This window comes from Pinus tabuliformis, chromosome 3_1, assembly GCF_031772625.1.
Source record: "Pinus tabuliformis cultivar Carrire ecotype Pingquan chromosome 3_1, CPIR1, whole genome shotgun sequence".
NCBI classification, from domain to species: domain Eukaryota; kingdom Viridiplantae; phylum Streptophyta; class Pinopsida; order Pinales; family Pinaceae; genus Pinus; species Pinus tabuliformis.
Window position 1 is genome coordinate 9604791 of NC_142301.1, and position 16058 is coordinate 9620848.

Sequence of the window (16058 nt, forward strand, 5' to 3'; positions counted from 1 at the left end):
ACTGTCACTCCACATCACCCCACCTCCTACTTGGAGGTATGGATGCATGTGATCCCTCTGCCCACTTGGCTTGAAATTTCCCCTTACTGGAGGTCTCTGCATGAGTAGATGCCTCCACTGGATCTCCTTTCGGCTTCTCTAGTTGTGGCTGCTCCACAACCTCCTGAAGTTACTTCACCAATTGTGGCTCCTCCACAAGTGTCTGAGACTTCTTCTGGTGCTGCATGTTGAGAGGTAATTTACTCTCCCTCTCAACCACCAAGTCTCCATCAGTTGCCTTGCTCCTCAAGGCTTTACATGCATCTTGAACCTCAAGAGCATACATGTTCTTGACTCGTGAACCGATCTACTTCACCTGTCCCGTGGTGATGTGTCTAAGGAAAACTTTTCCCTTACTGAAGACTACATCATAGCCTTTGTCTTCTAGCATTACGATCGATACCAAGTTCTTCCTCAGTCCTGGCACATACTTCACGTTCATCAAGGTAATGCAAGCTCCATGCTCCCACTGAAAAACAACTGTGCCTACTCCTGAGACACTATACTTTTCATCATTACCCATTGCTATGAGTATCTGGAGATCTTTCTCCTCCAAGGTATTGAACAAACTCTTATTTCCGATCATGTGGAATGAAGCCCCACTGTCAAGAAACCAACCATATCCCACCATGGATGAAACCATGCATGCGAAGAGGGTGAAATCCAACTCGAACTGTGAGGCCAATGCCTCACCTTCAGATCCTTCCTTGGATCCCATCTTGGATTTCTTTAGTGGACAATTTGTAGCAAAATGTCCCACCTCATGACAATGAAAGCATCGCACTTTCAATTTGTCAAACTTCTTCCCACCATGGGAAGAACTCGATTTGGGATGAGAATCCTTCTCCTTCCCTTTCTTTGCCTTACTCGCTAAGGCGCAATTTTCTTCATCCTCCTTGGATGAAGAACCATCTCTGGTGCTTCTTCTTATCTCCTCTTGCATCAGATCTGACCAAAGTCGTTCCCAATCTGGCAGTTTCTCTCTTCCATTTACCAAGTCTTGGTAGCTATGCCAACTCTTAGGAAGACCGAGAAGCGCAAGACTCACCATGTCATCATCGGTTGTCGTGATCCCTACACTTCCAAGATCATCCCTGCAGGTGGTGAGCTTGTTCAGATATGTAGAGATCGTGTCACCATTTTCACACTTGATTTTCTGAAGCTTGTCTTTCAGCGCCAGCTTCCTCTAATCGTTGTTGTTCTGATATAGATCTTTCAATGTTTTCCACATCGAAAATGGTGTCTCCTTCCCATGGAGACTCGAGACTATGTGGTCTCGAACTCCCTCCAAAAGGATTCTCCTTGCTCTAGCCACACATTTCTTCCATTCCGCCAATTCTGTAGCATTAGCCGCTACCGGCTTGGGGACTTCTTGATCAATGAAGTCCTTTAGACCGTTATCCTCTAATACTACTTCCATGCAATCCTTCTAGGCTATATAATTCGAGCTACCATCAAGGGCATACTCGAGTCTTAAACCGTTGAACGCCATTGGTGAAATTGAGATGTGATAAGAACTCGATTTCTATATTCAGGAACCTCAAACTTCGAACTTCTCCCTTCTTGTATATTATTCTCTCCTTTGATCACCTTTACTCCGATACCATGTAGAATTTCCCACTATAGATCAATAGATTATGCAATATACTAAAGAAAAATACCAGATCTACTTCTACAACAAACTTGCGGAAGATTAATCGATTATGAGGAAGATCAAATAGAACACATATAACTGAGAATGAGAAAGCAATCACACATGAACACAAAATAATACTCTGGGGAAAGCCTCAGCTAAAAAACCCTGATCTTTGTAATATCATACAAGTGGAAATATGTCTGGATTATACAAAGCTTTAGCTCACAAGCTATCCAGCTCTCAGTACAATCCTACAATGCTACTCATAGACAGTCAAAGGCTTCTCACAAACCTTCTCCTCTGCCCTCCAAGCCTCCTATTTCCTTGCGCAGTTTCTCCTGGGGTCCAATGCTGCCACCTGTTTGAATTCACCTCTCCCACAACACATTAAACTCAATAGTAACTGCAGAATCTCCAAGGAATGAATTCCTTCTACATGCAAGAGATATCCTCCAAGGAATATTCTTACAACTGATAGTACATTGTCCCGTCATCTGATCTCAACTGGGTCTCTGATTGAACTGACATGCATGAGTTATTTATGAAAGAATATTCAGTTATTTCAAGTGTAACAGTTACATGCATGCATGCATTAACTAACTGAACTCACAAACAGTTCAACAAACTATTTGAACTAATCTAACTGGACTTAACTCAATTAACTGAGCTAACTAATTACAACTCATCCTGATCTCCTTTAATCAAGGGATAACTTCCTCAATCAATGGAGAAACTATTGCATATCTTCACATAGACTTCAAGTTTGATTTCAAGATGAATTAATTAATTGTTTTACAAACAACTGCTAAGATCAAATTCGAATTTTACTTCTCAATTTTAGTTTAGGGACTAACTAAAATTGGAAGGAATCCCGAAATGCTATTTTTAGAATTTCTATTTTATCATTCCTTGTTGCTATCTCCAACACTGGTACCTGAGATTCTATTTATAGAAATGTTATTTATAGCATTTCTATTTTTAGCATTTCTTGTTGCTATTTTCAACAGGGATTACGTTATATATATATTATTGAATCTAGTGCAATAATCTTGAACAGTTTCATTAGGCCCTCTTCTAATATTCTCATATTCTGAAAGGATTTGTAGGGGATTCATTTTCTTTTCCCATCTGTTCAAAATTTGCTAGTAAAACATATCTAAACTATCAATACTATTAGTAGGCAATGCTCTAAACCATTTCCTAACATCACCAGCCAAAGTCTGAGCAAACAGTCTCATTTGAACATTATTTGTGTCAATTTTATGCAACTCAAAGCAATATGTCATCTTATTGACATGTTGTTGTGCAGTGTAATGTTCTATGCCATCAAATTGAATAATTTTACTTTGGTAGTCTGTTGGCATAGCACCAAGCTGGGCAGGTAAAACAAGAGGAGCATATCTATTTTCCATGGCTGTAAGTTGGGAGAGGTTGAGATGCGAGGTTGAGGTACTTGGAGATGATGCAATAGTAGATGAAGAACCAAGACTAGTAGATGATGAATGAGTAATGATAGGTTGGTGAGGGAGTGAAGGTATAAATGGTGGTGAAGTATGGACTTAAAAAGTTGAAGGGAACAATGGTGAACTCAAAGTAGTAGACAATTGTTCAAAAAGCTCAGGGGTCTTGGCAGTACTAATGGATGCTTGTGGAGATTTCAGAATGTATTCATTAATTGATTTGTTGGCATTTTGGACTTCAAGGTCTCAAATAAAATCAGGGTCTAGAACAATTTCATCAAGTGCACTTTCAAATTTTTTTTCTAAATAATGAAAGATCAAATGGCACATCAATGGGAAGTTCTTCTAAAAATAACCACTCATCAGAACATGAATCTGCTTTAACTAATGGTATCTGGCTAACTGAACTTTCTTCTTTTTTATATTTTCTTGAAATTAGGTTGGGATTATTAACTACTGGGGCAGGGTTTGGATCTAGATTAGCCCTAGTAAAATGAGTCTTCCTAGAAGCCAAAATTTCAAATTTCTTAATTGTTTTTGTGATATTTTTTCAAAATAACTTCTAACAAATGACTTTAAGAGGCTCAGAATACCAATTTAGAATTTTCTTAAAGCTTTATTAGGATTGAGGGTTTGATTCCCCAGTATGGTCGCCACTATGTTATCACTCAGAATTTTCTCTAGAAGTTATTAGAAGAAAGAAAATGACTGAGGTAACCACAAACCAACTTTTGGGCATATGATCTAGCCAACCTAGGCTCAGAGAGGGCTCTCTCTATATGATTTAGCTTTGTTTGCTTGGATTTCAGGCTAGTTATGAATGTTCTAGGGGTTTCTGATTTGTATTTGAGATTGGGTGGTGGGATCCTTGAAACGGATGGATAGAATGATGTCTTTAGACCATTGGGCTAAGGAGTCAACAAAAGGGCAGCAGAACTGGATCAACTCACTAAAGGGAATGTTCAAAGGGCAAGCTAGCAGAGTAAAGTGCAGGTCTTTGGAACAGGAGGGTGAAAAGGCTTCAATCAGGGTGAGAGAGCAATTAAGGGTTCTCAGACCGGGATGTGAATGAGGAAAAGAGGGGTAATCAAAAGCAAAGGGCAACTAAGACTCCTTTAATCTAGATTTTCAAGAAAACAACCTAAACTAAGGAGCAATGAAGAATTCCTTAACTTAGATATTAGTGGAAAACATTTATATGCCTAACTATTAAAACAAAGTGTAATTAATCAAATTTTGAGATATTATTCCAGTTATAGCATTCAAATTGAAAAACACATTAAAGATTGTGGAAAAACTTTAAGAAATATAACAATAACAAAAGAGAATACTTGCCTGCACTTCACTAAACACATGAATCCTGTGAAATAACTTATCTTTATTCATCAATCCAGCTTGTTGGCTCATCCAATGATACAATAGCTTTACAGTCTTTTGATCAAGAAGTCTATAGAAATGTCTAGGAATCCACCCTCAAATACTTCAAATGAAGAAGTATTCATACCAATTGTAAACTAAAATATCTTGAAAAAATATCAAGATTGGTTTTACAAATATCTCAAACTATTTTGCATTAATAGAACTTAAATAAAGGACACTCAAAACTAATGAATCTATTTGGCACTATATTTATGGATTTATGGTGACAGAAGAGAAATTCGAATTTGATAGCAACTCTTAATTGATGATGAGGCTTCCAAGTCACTAACTACCTTCTTCCTTTGTGCATTCTGCCCCAGAAATTTTGCAAACTTAGGGTCCAGTGATACCTATGTATATCTCAATCCCAAATAGATATGTAAAAATTGAATGAGGTTATCGTAGATAAGTATGTTATTGAGATAAACCTCTTTCAGTTTTCGAAAATTTAGCTCCAACTATTCAAAATATTCTCTGCAAAAATATGTCAAAAACAGGACTTTGCACAATCTAAACAATAGGTTCTGAAGATATGCCTTTATCTCACTTTTTGTAATACATGTGCAAAAAGTGAGATAGGTTTTTGTAGATTGGCCTTTTAGGAACACAAACCTCCTCCAGTTTCTGAAAATTCGTCTTGGATTGGCCACAATAGTTTCTGCACAATTATGACTTAAACAGGAAATTTCTGGAAAATGTACCATTCCTGCTCTGATTTCATCTATCTTCACTTTGATTTTTCACTCTAATACACTTTTACTGATACTCTTTTATCTGATACACTTTTACTTCGATGACCTGTCAATATCCTTTACTGTGTTTTTAATTTTACTGTACATTTTAACTTTTTAATGTGTATTTCAAAAGTAAATTATTTAGTTTTTTATATGTATCAGCATATGGTAATGGATATTGATCAACTTTTTGTATGTTTGATATGTTCGTCTTTTGACTGTATGCTCTATCTAGTTCCTTTGTTTTAACAGTCAATGTCTCTGTGTGAATGATTTCTTTCTCTGTTCTGTGTATAACTGTTTTCTTCTTCTGAATGAAAGTTTTTAAATAGATTTCATTTCGAGTCTTAGAGTAAACAAGTTTTGTGACTAGTATCAAAACTGTTTATCCAAGCTCTGGTCTTCTGTTAATTACCTGCAAAATACAACAATCATTAAGAAAACATAGGTTGACAGGAAAGGCAATTGATGGATTTATTGCACAGGGATGTCTGGGGAAGGAGTCGTGCCAATGTTTTGAAAGTAATCGGAGGTCGAATTATGTTGCAGAGGTTCAGGGTGGCGTCGGAAGGGTTTGATAGGTTATACTGAGAAACATGGCAAAAGGAATGAAAACGAGGGTTTTCAAGGTTTTCAACGGTGAACTTTTTAAATTTGGCGCGGGATTAGTTAAGAGAATAGTGACGGTTTATCGGGTTGAGTGGGGAGGCGGTTTCCCAGGCCATCGCACCGCTTTTGTGGCGAGGGTGGTTTTTAGGAGGGGTCACCCGATCTACTCCAGAGCGCGACACGTAGCAGTCGGGGGGTCAGGGAAAACCACCTTATCGGGCTGGTAAAGGACGGCTATCGGTGATCCGGATTTAAACAGGAACGCAACAAATTACAGAGATAACCATAAACACAAAGATGCAGTGGAAATAATACTTCATTTCATTAATGTAAAATACTGAAATATGCTTACAAATAGAAATGGAAATAAACCAGCTAGGGTGATGGTAGCTTATCTTTGAGAAGAGATGTGGTGGTTACATGCCTCTAAACTGTGTTACAATGAGGCTCGAAGGCCTATTTATTGTTGAGAAACAATAGAAAACCCTTAACATCCCAAAACCTAACCCTAGAAGATGAAACGCTAAATTGTGGGCCTCGTTTTGGGAAAGTTGGTACATCAACTTCCCGGGGCCGTAACTTTGGCACCCAATTTTCGTTTGACACGTACAATACCTCGTTAGAAAGATCTATCCGAGCACTATAACTTTGGGAAGAGACTACCAGGTTTCCCAAAAAAAGCGTCATTTAGGGCCTCAAAACGACTTCGGAAGTTCAAGACCCAAAAAAACTACTAAAAATAGTAAATTGTGCTACAATTACAGAAACTAAAAAACTGAAAGAGACAATTGTGGGGGTCCAAGTGGGATAGGTGGGTGGCCACCAACATCCACCTAGATCATTCCTCCCCCCTTAGGAAGCAATGGTCCCAATTACGTTGAGTTCCTCCATCTGCTGAGCTTGGTCCCTGGTGAGTTGTGCAATCTCTGATGTGTCCAGTAATGGTGGGAAGCATGGTCGAGAGCGTTCCACATTGAACACTCGGTGCAGGTGAAGGAATGGAGGAATGTTGTGCTCCAAAGCATTGTTTCCCACAGCCTTGGTAATGCTATAAGGACCTTGTCGGAGTGATATGAGCTTCTGATGGGCTCTTGTCAAGTGTTCTTTCTGCAGATGCAACCAGACTTTGTCGCCCACCTGAAACTTGTGTGGTACCCCTATGGATGAGTAGAAGTTGTTCCTGTGTTCTTTCATGACCGTATCCCTTTGTTGATGCTACTGCGTCGAGGAACCCTTCGTGGGGGTCATGGATGTGGCTACAATCTTCCCCTTACTTTGGGAGCGAACCATACAGAAAATGAATTTCCTAGTCTGGGAGACGACCTTGTTGCATTTCTTAGCAAAGATTAAAGAGGTGGCAGTAGGTGGGGCTACCTCCGGTATCCTGTATAATGAATTACCCAAAGTAATAATAACAACGCGAGGCCTTGACTCATACGTAGCATGTCACCTCCACAAGTATGGCTGGCCAAATAGTACATCACAAACATCCATAGGTGCAACATCACACAATACCTCATCTCTGAAGGGCTTGATGATGTAGGGAAGGTGGCACTGCTGGTGAACTCGAAGATCTCGTCCTTGGTGAAGCCACCCGATATTGTACGGCTGCGGTTGTGGTGTAGTCAGTAGGCCCAACCACTTCATGAACTCTGCTAAAATTAGGTTCTTTTGGCTGCCACTGTCGACAATGAATTGCAGTGACGAACCCTTCACCCACATCTGTGAGTGGAAAAGATGCTCCCCCTCCTCTAGATCTTCGAGCTCATTCTTTTGGATCTTGGCAGTGGCAACAATGACGCTGGGCTCTGCATCAATTCTCTGCTTCCCTTTGCCATTCCCCTTGTTGAGTTCTGACTCAGGGTCGGAACGTGCATCTGATTCTGAAGCCTTCAACTCGGCCACCAACGACTGCTTGGTCCGCACTCACTTGTGTTGTGAGTGGGGTTCTTATGGAACTCACACCACTTTCCTGTGTTCTTCTTCGACTTCGTGGCGTTGTTCTTTTCTTGCGACTTCGACGGGCTGTCTTGGGTCACCCCGCCTTGGCTTTGTCCTTTGGTCTTCGGATTTGCAGATCCAAAGTTCACTTCTTCTATTTGAACTTTTGCTTGATTTTGACAGTGTATCGGTACGCCGTGCCGAGTGAGGAGATGTTCAGGAACTCCATCTCTTCATGGATGTACCTGTGTAGGAAGCTGCAGTATTTGAGTACCAAATGTAGCTTAGAGTCCTTGATACCCAACTAGGTGCGAAGGGTATGAAAAATGTTTGTGAGCTCCGGCACATCTTGGTCCCTTCCCTGCCGCAGCGTGGTCCACTTTATGTATTTGTCCTCATAGCTTTTGATAGGGTAGTACTACTCCTTGATGGCATCCTGGAATGAATTCCAAGTGGGTGCGGCTGAAAATAGTGAGCCCGTGCTTTCATCCTTCTGCTCGTAGTAGGTTTCCCACCAGTCCTTGACATGGCAGGCTACTTTGAGAAGAGCGAAAATAATCTTTTCCCGACTGGAAAAATCATGAACAGAAAAATACCCATCTAGAAAATTTAACCATTTATCTATGGCATCTACGTCTATTTGACCCTCGAAGATCGAGATTTCAAAATTAATTTGGATCTTAAATGGTGTGGCATTTCCAGAGTAGCTGTTGGAAGCCGATGCATCGCCTCTGGGTAGCCTCTCAAGGATATGCGTAAAGTTGTCCATCATTGCGTTCCTTTGTCGCTTGAGGGCTTCTTCGAGCAAGATTTTGATAGGATCTCCTGCACCCTCGTCTTTCTTCTCATCCACCATGGGAGGCCGTCGGGATTTGCGAGGCTGGTCTTGTAAAGGTTCGACCAGTTCAAGCCCTAACTCCTCATATCTCGACCTCATTGGGGACATGTAAAGAAAAACAGAGAAAAAAGGAAGACTGATCTGATACCATTGATTTGGATTTAAACAGGAACGCAACAAATTACAGAGATAACCATAAACAGAAAGATGCAGCGGAAATAATACTTCATTTCATTAATGTAAAACACTGAAATATGCTTACAAACATAAATGGAAATAAACCAGCTAGGGCGATGGTAGCTTATCTCTAAGAAGAGATGTGGCGGCTACATGCCTCTGAACTGTGTTACAATGAGGCTCGAAGGCCTATTTATTGTTGAGAAATAATGGAAAACCCTTAATATCCGAAAACCTAACCCTAGAAGATGAAACGCCAAATTGTGAGCCCCGTTTTGGATAAGTTGGTACATCAACTTCCCGAGGTCGTAACTTTGGCACGCGATCTTCGTTTGACGCGTACAATAGCTCGTTAGAAAGATCTATCCGAGCACTATAACTTTGGGAATAGCAACATCGGTCCATGGACCCATATTGCTCCCAGATTTTCCCAAAAAACGTCGTTTAAGGCCTTAAAAAGGCTCCAGAAGTTCAGGACCCGAAAAACTGCTAAAAATAGTAAATTGTGCTACAATTACGGAAACTGAAAAACTGAAAGAGACAGTTGTGGGGGTCCAAGTGGGATAGGTGGGTGGCCATCAACATCTACCTGGATCAATCGGGCTCGGCCGATATGGCTGTGGACCGTCGGCTGAGGGGGATGGTGATCAGGCAGCAGTCGGGCGAGGGAAGTGCACGAGTGTTAAGAGCATGGGTTTCGAGGGGCCCAGTGCTTTAATCTTCGGTGGTTTGGGATTAATTAAGACCTAATCCCAGATTTAAATCGATCGAGCGAGATTTGATGACAAGTTTAGTTTGTTTTCTCAAGATAAGGGGTAAATAGTATAGTTTATATTAAAACTAAGGGTTGGGGGTATTTATTTATGGGATTTAATTAATATACGAGAGAAATATGGGGGTTATATAATGAAATTAGAAATTAATATGACATTAAATGAGCGGAGGTGAAGAATAGTATTAAGTATAAATTTATTCATTTCTCTCACATACACTTAATACTTCGGATAAAATTGTTTTTGGTGGGTTTTTTGAGTGAAATAGAATTTACATGGGGGTTTTTACTTTTCCTAGGCAAATGAAGTTTTACCTTAGAAGAAGGGGTTTTATTAGGGTAATGAGCGGAAATGAAGGGAGATAAATTGTTATGAAGGGGATTCTAACACTTGATGTCCATAAGTCATTAAGCTGAGGGTCCAGTCCCTCCAAAAGTTAGAGAAATGCTATGAGCCTTTTTGACTTAAAGGATTTAATTACTAGAACTTATGAATGGGGAAATTAGTAAGTAAAGGGGTGAAATGACTGAGGTGGAGTTAATTAAATCAACTTGTAAACCATTGTTCCTGCCTTTGCTTTGCTGCTTATGCACATTTAAAGATGTATTTAAACATGTCATAAGTGCTTTTGCGCAATCAACTTGATACTTCTGCAACCTTTCTTCTACTTACCCTACCATTTTTCCTTCATTTTGTTTAGGTGCATTTAAGCTAGCAAACCCTTATCAATGATTTTCTTTTAAAAAGTAAACTATCTAATTCTAACATTATATCATCCAAGGGCTCAGATTAAACTGATGAGCTCCTTTTATTTTCTCTACCTAACTAATGATCTGCCAAGATTACACTATTTGGTCAGATTTTATTCTCTAACTATAAACATAAAATTCAAAACATGAATTAGCAAGTTTAAACAATTTGACTACCATGGGTTGTGGCATGAGTAACAAGCTGCACATAATCATTATTATGCATGAAAGTAACTAGTAGTGGCATTTTGACTTGCACACTTTCATGGTCTCTTTTTTTTGGGGGGGTTCATATATTTTCATTTTTTTACCTTTTCTTATTCTTTTTGTCCTTTGATTTTTCTTTTAGGACATACCCTCTTTACATTTTTTAATTTTTAATATGGAAAACATTTGCAAAAAGCAAAGGTATGTACAATATTACAAGGCTTAACCTTAGTCATTCAAAATTATGACTCCTATTAGTATAGGAACCTAATAACAGGCATAGATCAAAGAGATACAAGATGACCTTTCTAAAGCCAATTTCATGGTGGCTTTCTTGAAACAAGAGAATAGCCAGCTGAAGCTAAGCCTAATGCAACAAGGTAAATCACATGAATATTCTCCCTCATCTAGTATACCAGATCTTTTGGCAGCTAAGGACAAGGGAAAAGCAGTAATTGATGCAGAGAAAATGGAAGACACAAACCTTCAGAGACAACCAAGGATACCTACAACAAGAGAAATGGCAAGGAAAGAACAACATGACAAAGAGCCATCTCCTCCTCAAGCACACAAAGACCCCAATGACCCCATAACTGTTGGTTTTGAAGAGAACAGGGAGTATTGGCTTGAACAGGTGAATGAGCATTTAGAGAAGCTTTTGAAGAAGGCAACTAGAGATGTCACCATGCAGAGGAATATGGATAGACATTATTATGCAAGGAACATGGTTTCTAGGGTTAAGGTCAAGAACATGAAGGGTAAACTCAAGAAATCCCTTAAGAAGCTCAAGAAGAGGGACAACCTTGAACTTCTAGCTGATGCATCCTTAGTGGCCTAAATGCAGCTCAGAAAACAAGAAAAAGCAACAAATTTTTGAAATTTTGAAGAATTTTTGCACACAGTTAAAGGGTACTCTACATAAACACATCGTGTGCTCACTGCGCTTTTTCTGAGAGGCTCCAAATGAAGATTGGAAAGTGTTAGGCCCCTATACTACTAGTGTAGGGGCCTAACAGAAAACATGTGGAGGTGGATTTTCATTAGCAACCATCTACTTTCTTCTTATGCTTTATCTCATGAGTTTTAAACAGAATTCATCATTTTAATGCTCTGTTTTGTTTGAGATTAGCATTCAATGTTTTCCTTCTAGATAAGTGAATTCATGCTTTTACTCACTTAAACTCCTACTATATTCTCCTCACCACACTATAATGAAAAACCAATTTGTGCCACTGGTTTCACCTACCTTGCCCCATCTTATGACTGTAACTGACCCTAAGAATTACTTAACCTAGTTTCTAAACCTAGTGCTCTATATCTAGCAAACCCTAAATCAAAACCCTATTGAGCTTATAACTAGCCTAAAACCCTAGTATTCTCTAGTCAATTCCATTGGTTGTTAGGGAGAGCCCTCTCTGATTTAGTAAGGTTAGCTGCCAAGTCTAAAGTTGGTTTGAGTTTACCTCCTTGGCTTCCTTTCTTAGCCTTAGGAAACTAAGGAGTGCTAACATTTTTGTGTCATTCCCAGGGATCGAAAGTTAATCTTCTCCGGGAAAAATTGTTCACATTATAGATCTATGGCTGATGGAGGAAAGTGAATAGGCATAGGAAGGCTGAAATCATTCACCTGGCAACTCCAAACCGATTCAAAGACTCCACTGGTAGAAGAATCAGTAGCCTAAAGGATGCCTTAGTTCATCTATTGTTCTAAAGATGGATTCAATAGCTAGAAGGTATGCTCCTATGAATCGTGCACACATTCCTGGTTTTCCAAATCGAATTCCTTGCATAAACTGGCAAACTAATCTACCCAAATTCATAGATGGAAACGAGGATGAGCTTATTATGCATCTAATAAAATTTCATTGGCATATACATAAGCTTGGGATTAGGTTTCATGAGGATTATTTGATGAAAATGTTTATGGCTACCCTGGAAGGGGAAGCAAGATCATGGTATGAAGGGTTAAAGCCAGGTAGATTATTCTCTCTTGAAGATTTCCACACAACATTCTTTGAGTTTTATGGAAAAGCTCATCATTCATTCTTGTTGTTTGAAAATTGTTGTGAATCCTCTGAAGATTTCATTCAATACCTTGAAGAGGCATTTGGTGATGAAGAGTGTCTAGATTATGAGATCATAGAGGCCCTTTATGAATTTTCTTCCCAACAAAAAATAATAGAGATTAGCTGCTTTGATACAAAGGATCATTCACAGCACACATAAACTCCTTCTTTTCTTGAAGACGAAACAAATCTGCATCCTAATAGTCAGGAAGAAATTGGTCCAAGTCATAGTTATGTAATTGCATGTATAGGAAACTTAAGCAGTGAATTGTCTTATGGTGATGATCATCTACTTTTGCAAGGAAATAATGAACACAAAGTTGTTATCCTTTATTCTTGTAACAGTGAAATTGATATTCTTCCTATTGAAGCACATGAGGAATCAAATATACTTGAAGTGGTTGTTGCATTTAAAGTTTTCGATGAGCATCCAAAACCTTGTCTTTTGGTTGAGAGGTATGAAGATAGTCATTCACTTGTTTTTTCAGATTGTTCTTTCTCTGGGTTTTTATTTCAAGATCAGGTTTGTGAAGACCAAGATCAGGTTTCTGATGAAATGCATGAACAAGTATCTCTAGACATTCACCACTCATATGTCTCTCCAACTCATCCATTTTCTGAAACACTATTCCAAGGGCAGATTCGTGCAAATCATAATTTTGAATTGGCATGTGTGGAGGTTTCAGACAATGTAATTACAACAAAGAATAATCATCAAACATTGCAATAAGATTATGAAGAGGAGAGCAACGATAAAGAAGAGGTTGTTTTAGAGCCTCTTGCACATGATGATCTTCCTCCAGGATCAGAAAATGAAGAGTATGTTGAAGAAGAGTAATTTGTCTCGGATCCTATGGATGTGTATATTTTTGCCATTGATAATATGGTTGCCTCAAACATATATTTTCAATAGCAAACTTCCCTTTTTCTTGATGCCAATGAAAACCTTGATGAACATATTTTCTTCCTTCATCCTGGCAAAAAAATTGCATTGGAAAAGGAAGGGTGTACTTGTATTTCTGCTGGATTTCAAGACAGGGTAACATTTCAAATTATTGAGGATCCTTTTACTTATTTGTTGCAGCCATATGGGAAGATCAATTTTCTTGTATTTATGGATCATGAGCACATGTTCAGTGGACATTTGAGTTGCCTATCTTTTGTTTTTTATTCCTGCTCAAGGAAAGTTTAAGCAGGATTCAAGTAGCCATTTGGTGGATTGGTTACACTGGAGGGATCATTTCACATGATTGTATATATGTCTTCGGTAGGTGGGCAATTATCATCAAGAATTGAAGCACGAGGTGAAGGCCCTAAGATCTAGATGGTCTGTTGTCATAAGTAAGTCTAGTCAGTAGTCAGTTTTTGAGTCAAGTCAAGTTAGTTTTGTTTTATTTTTCTCAGTTTAGTTAGTCAGTCATTTGAGTGTCAAATCTTTTGTATATGACTCCATCTTTTGTATTTGGTGTCGTTGTCGAGGAGGTGCCTTGGAGATTTTGGTAATATTTTTAGCTATTGTTTCCAGCACTAGAGGTAATTTTTTGTGGTATTTTTTTTAGCAAGTTTGCCTCTTTTGTTGTTTAATAGGAGGGGTAAATTTCCAAAGTGTTGTTAGTGTGTTTTTTTAGATGCAACATTGAAATTGGATTGAATTGATTTGCTTCCAGCAAGTTTTTTTACAATTTCTTTTTATTTGTTTTCTTTTAAAATGAATGTCTAGGAGGGGTAGGGGTCTGAAGCCCAAGAAGGGTATAGGAAACTTTGATAAATCAGAAAGCTTTTCTCACGATGGGCCTTCTGCTGCAAGAAAAAACTCCAAGAAGACACAAACCAACTAGAGTATTGTACATCTGGATTCTTAAGGCAGTAGTTCAGAGGCATCACATCAATTGGTAGGAAATAAGGAGACTGTTGGGGCTGAAAAATTGATTCTGAAACAAAATCAACCTTCACAATCCATAGGTGGTAATTTGTTTGGAGGAAGGAAAATGGCAGATCATGAGGATGTTCATGGTAGAGGGATTGGTGAGAATCAACCATTGGAAGAATAGTCCACCTTTGGATTTGCAATAGTGGACCTTGATGCAATTGTACAAATGAAAAAGATACCACATTTAGTTCTTCCACATTTCCATGGTAAGGTACATGAGGATCCCAATTCTTTTCTTTTATAATTTGATATACTTTGTAGGAGATATGAATATTTATTGGATGCCTAGAAGTTAAAACTTTTCCCTACAACCCTTGAAAACTCACCTTTACACTAGTTTATGGGGTTGGGAGGAAACATTATCACTTCTTGGGATCAAATGAAGACGACTTTTCTGAATGAATATCAAGAACATTGCAAGAAAAGAGAAATGCAGGTCGAAATATTTACTATCACACAAAATGATGAAAATTTGGAGATGTTGACAGGTTGGAATTTACCACCAATAGTTAGGGGATCTCCCCGATGCAGAACCCCAATTAGACTCTACATCGTTTGGTTTAGGGATCTCATCCGGTATGTAGGCCTGACTGCCATCTTCTTGGTTGAAGTTTTCTTTGGACAAGAAAGGGAATATCAGATAAATGAAATGTATAAAATTAAACAAGCACAAGTGAGTAACTGATGAATGCCCCATAAAACAGATACCATAAATAGCAACAAAATAACTTCAAAGCATGAATCTTAAGAAAAACATCGTTAGCAAGAGTTCAAATAAGACCATGCATGGATAAAATATAAACCTACAAACCAAGAATGAGTTCAAGATTGTTAAGCATTTAAAACACAAATGAGTGCACAATCCACAATGATACTATGCCAATATTAATAAAATAGTTTATCAACATAAGCATAAGGCCAACATATCATATACCATCCATGTGTTGCAAAGAAAACTCATAGCCCTAGAAGATACATGAGGAGACAGTACACCAAAGCTCATAGGAACTTCCAATTCATTAAGCTGATAATATTAATTGCACCAAAGTACAAGGTCTTCATTGAATCCAATAGTGGAATCTACTATTACTCCTTGCATTCATTAAAAGAGCATAAGTTCTCCAAACAATATGCACCAGAATAAGTCCAAAGCTAAAAATTCATTACAATATGACATGAGGGTGTATTTATAGAAAAGAGGGCAACTTTTGGTCTACCCATGACAAAACAAGCTAATTCTACCCTATCAATTTAGTAATAAATAATTATGGAACATCTATGTGCAACTAGTCCACGAGATAGGTGTGCCAGAGCTTGTATTCAGTGACTATTGGAGTTATCTTTGGTTATTCTTCATCATGTCTATGGAGGAATTCAAGGGCATACAGAATGAGAGTGCTTCTCTTGACCTTGATCTGATTGGCTAGAGTTACTAGCTTCATGTACATCCTCATCGGTCCCACCACGTATCGTGGAATTT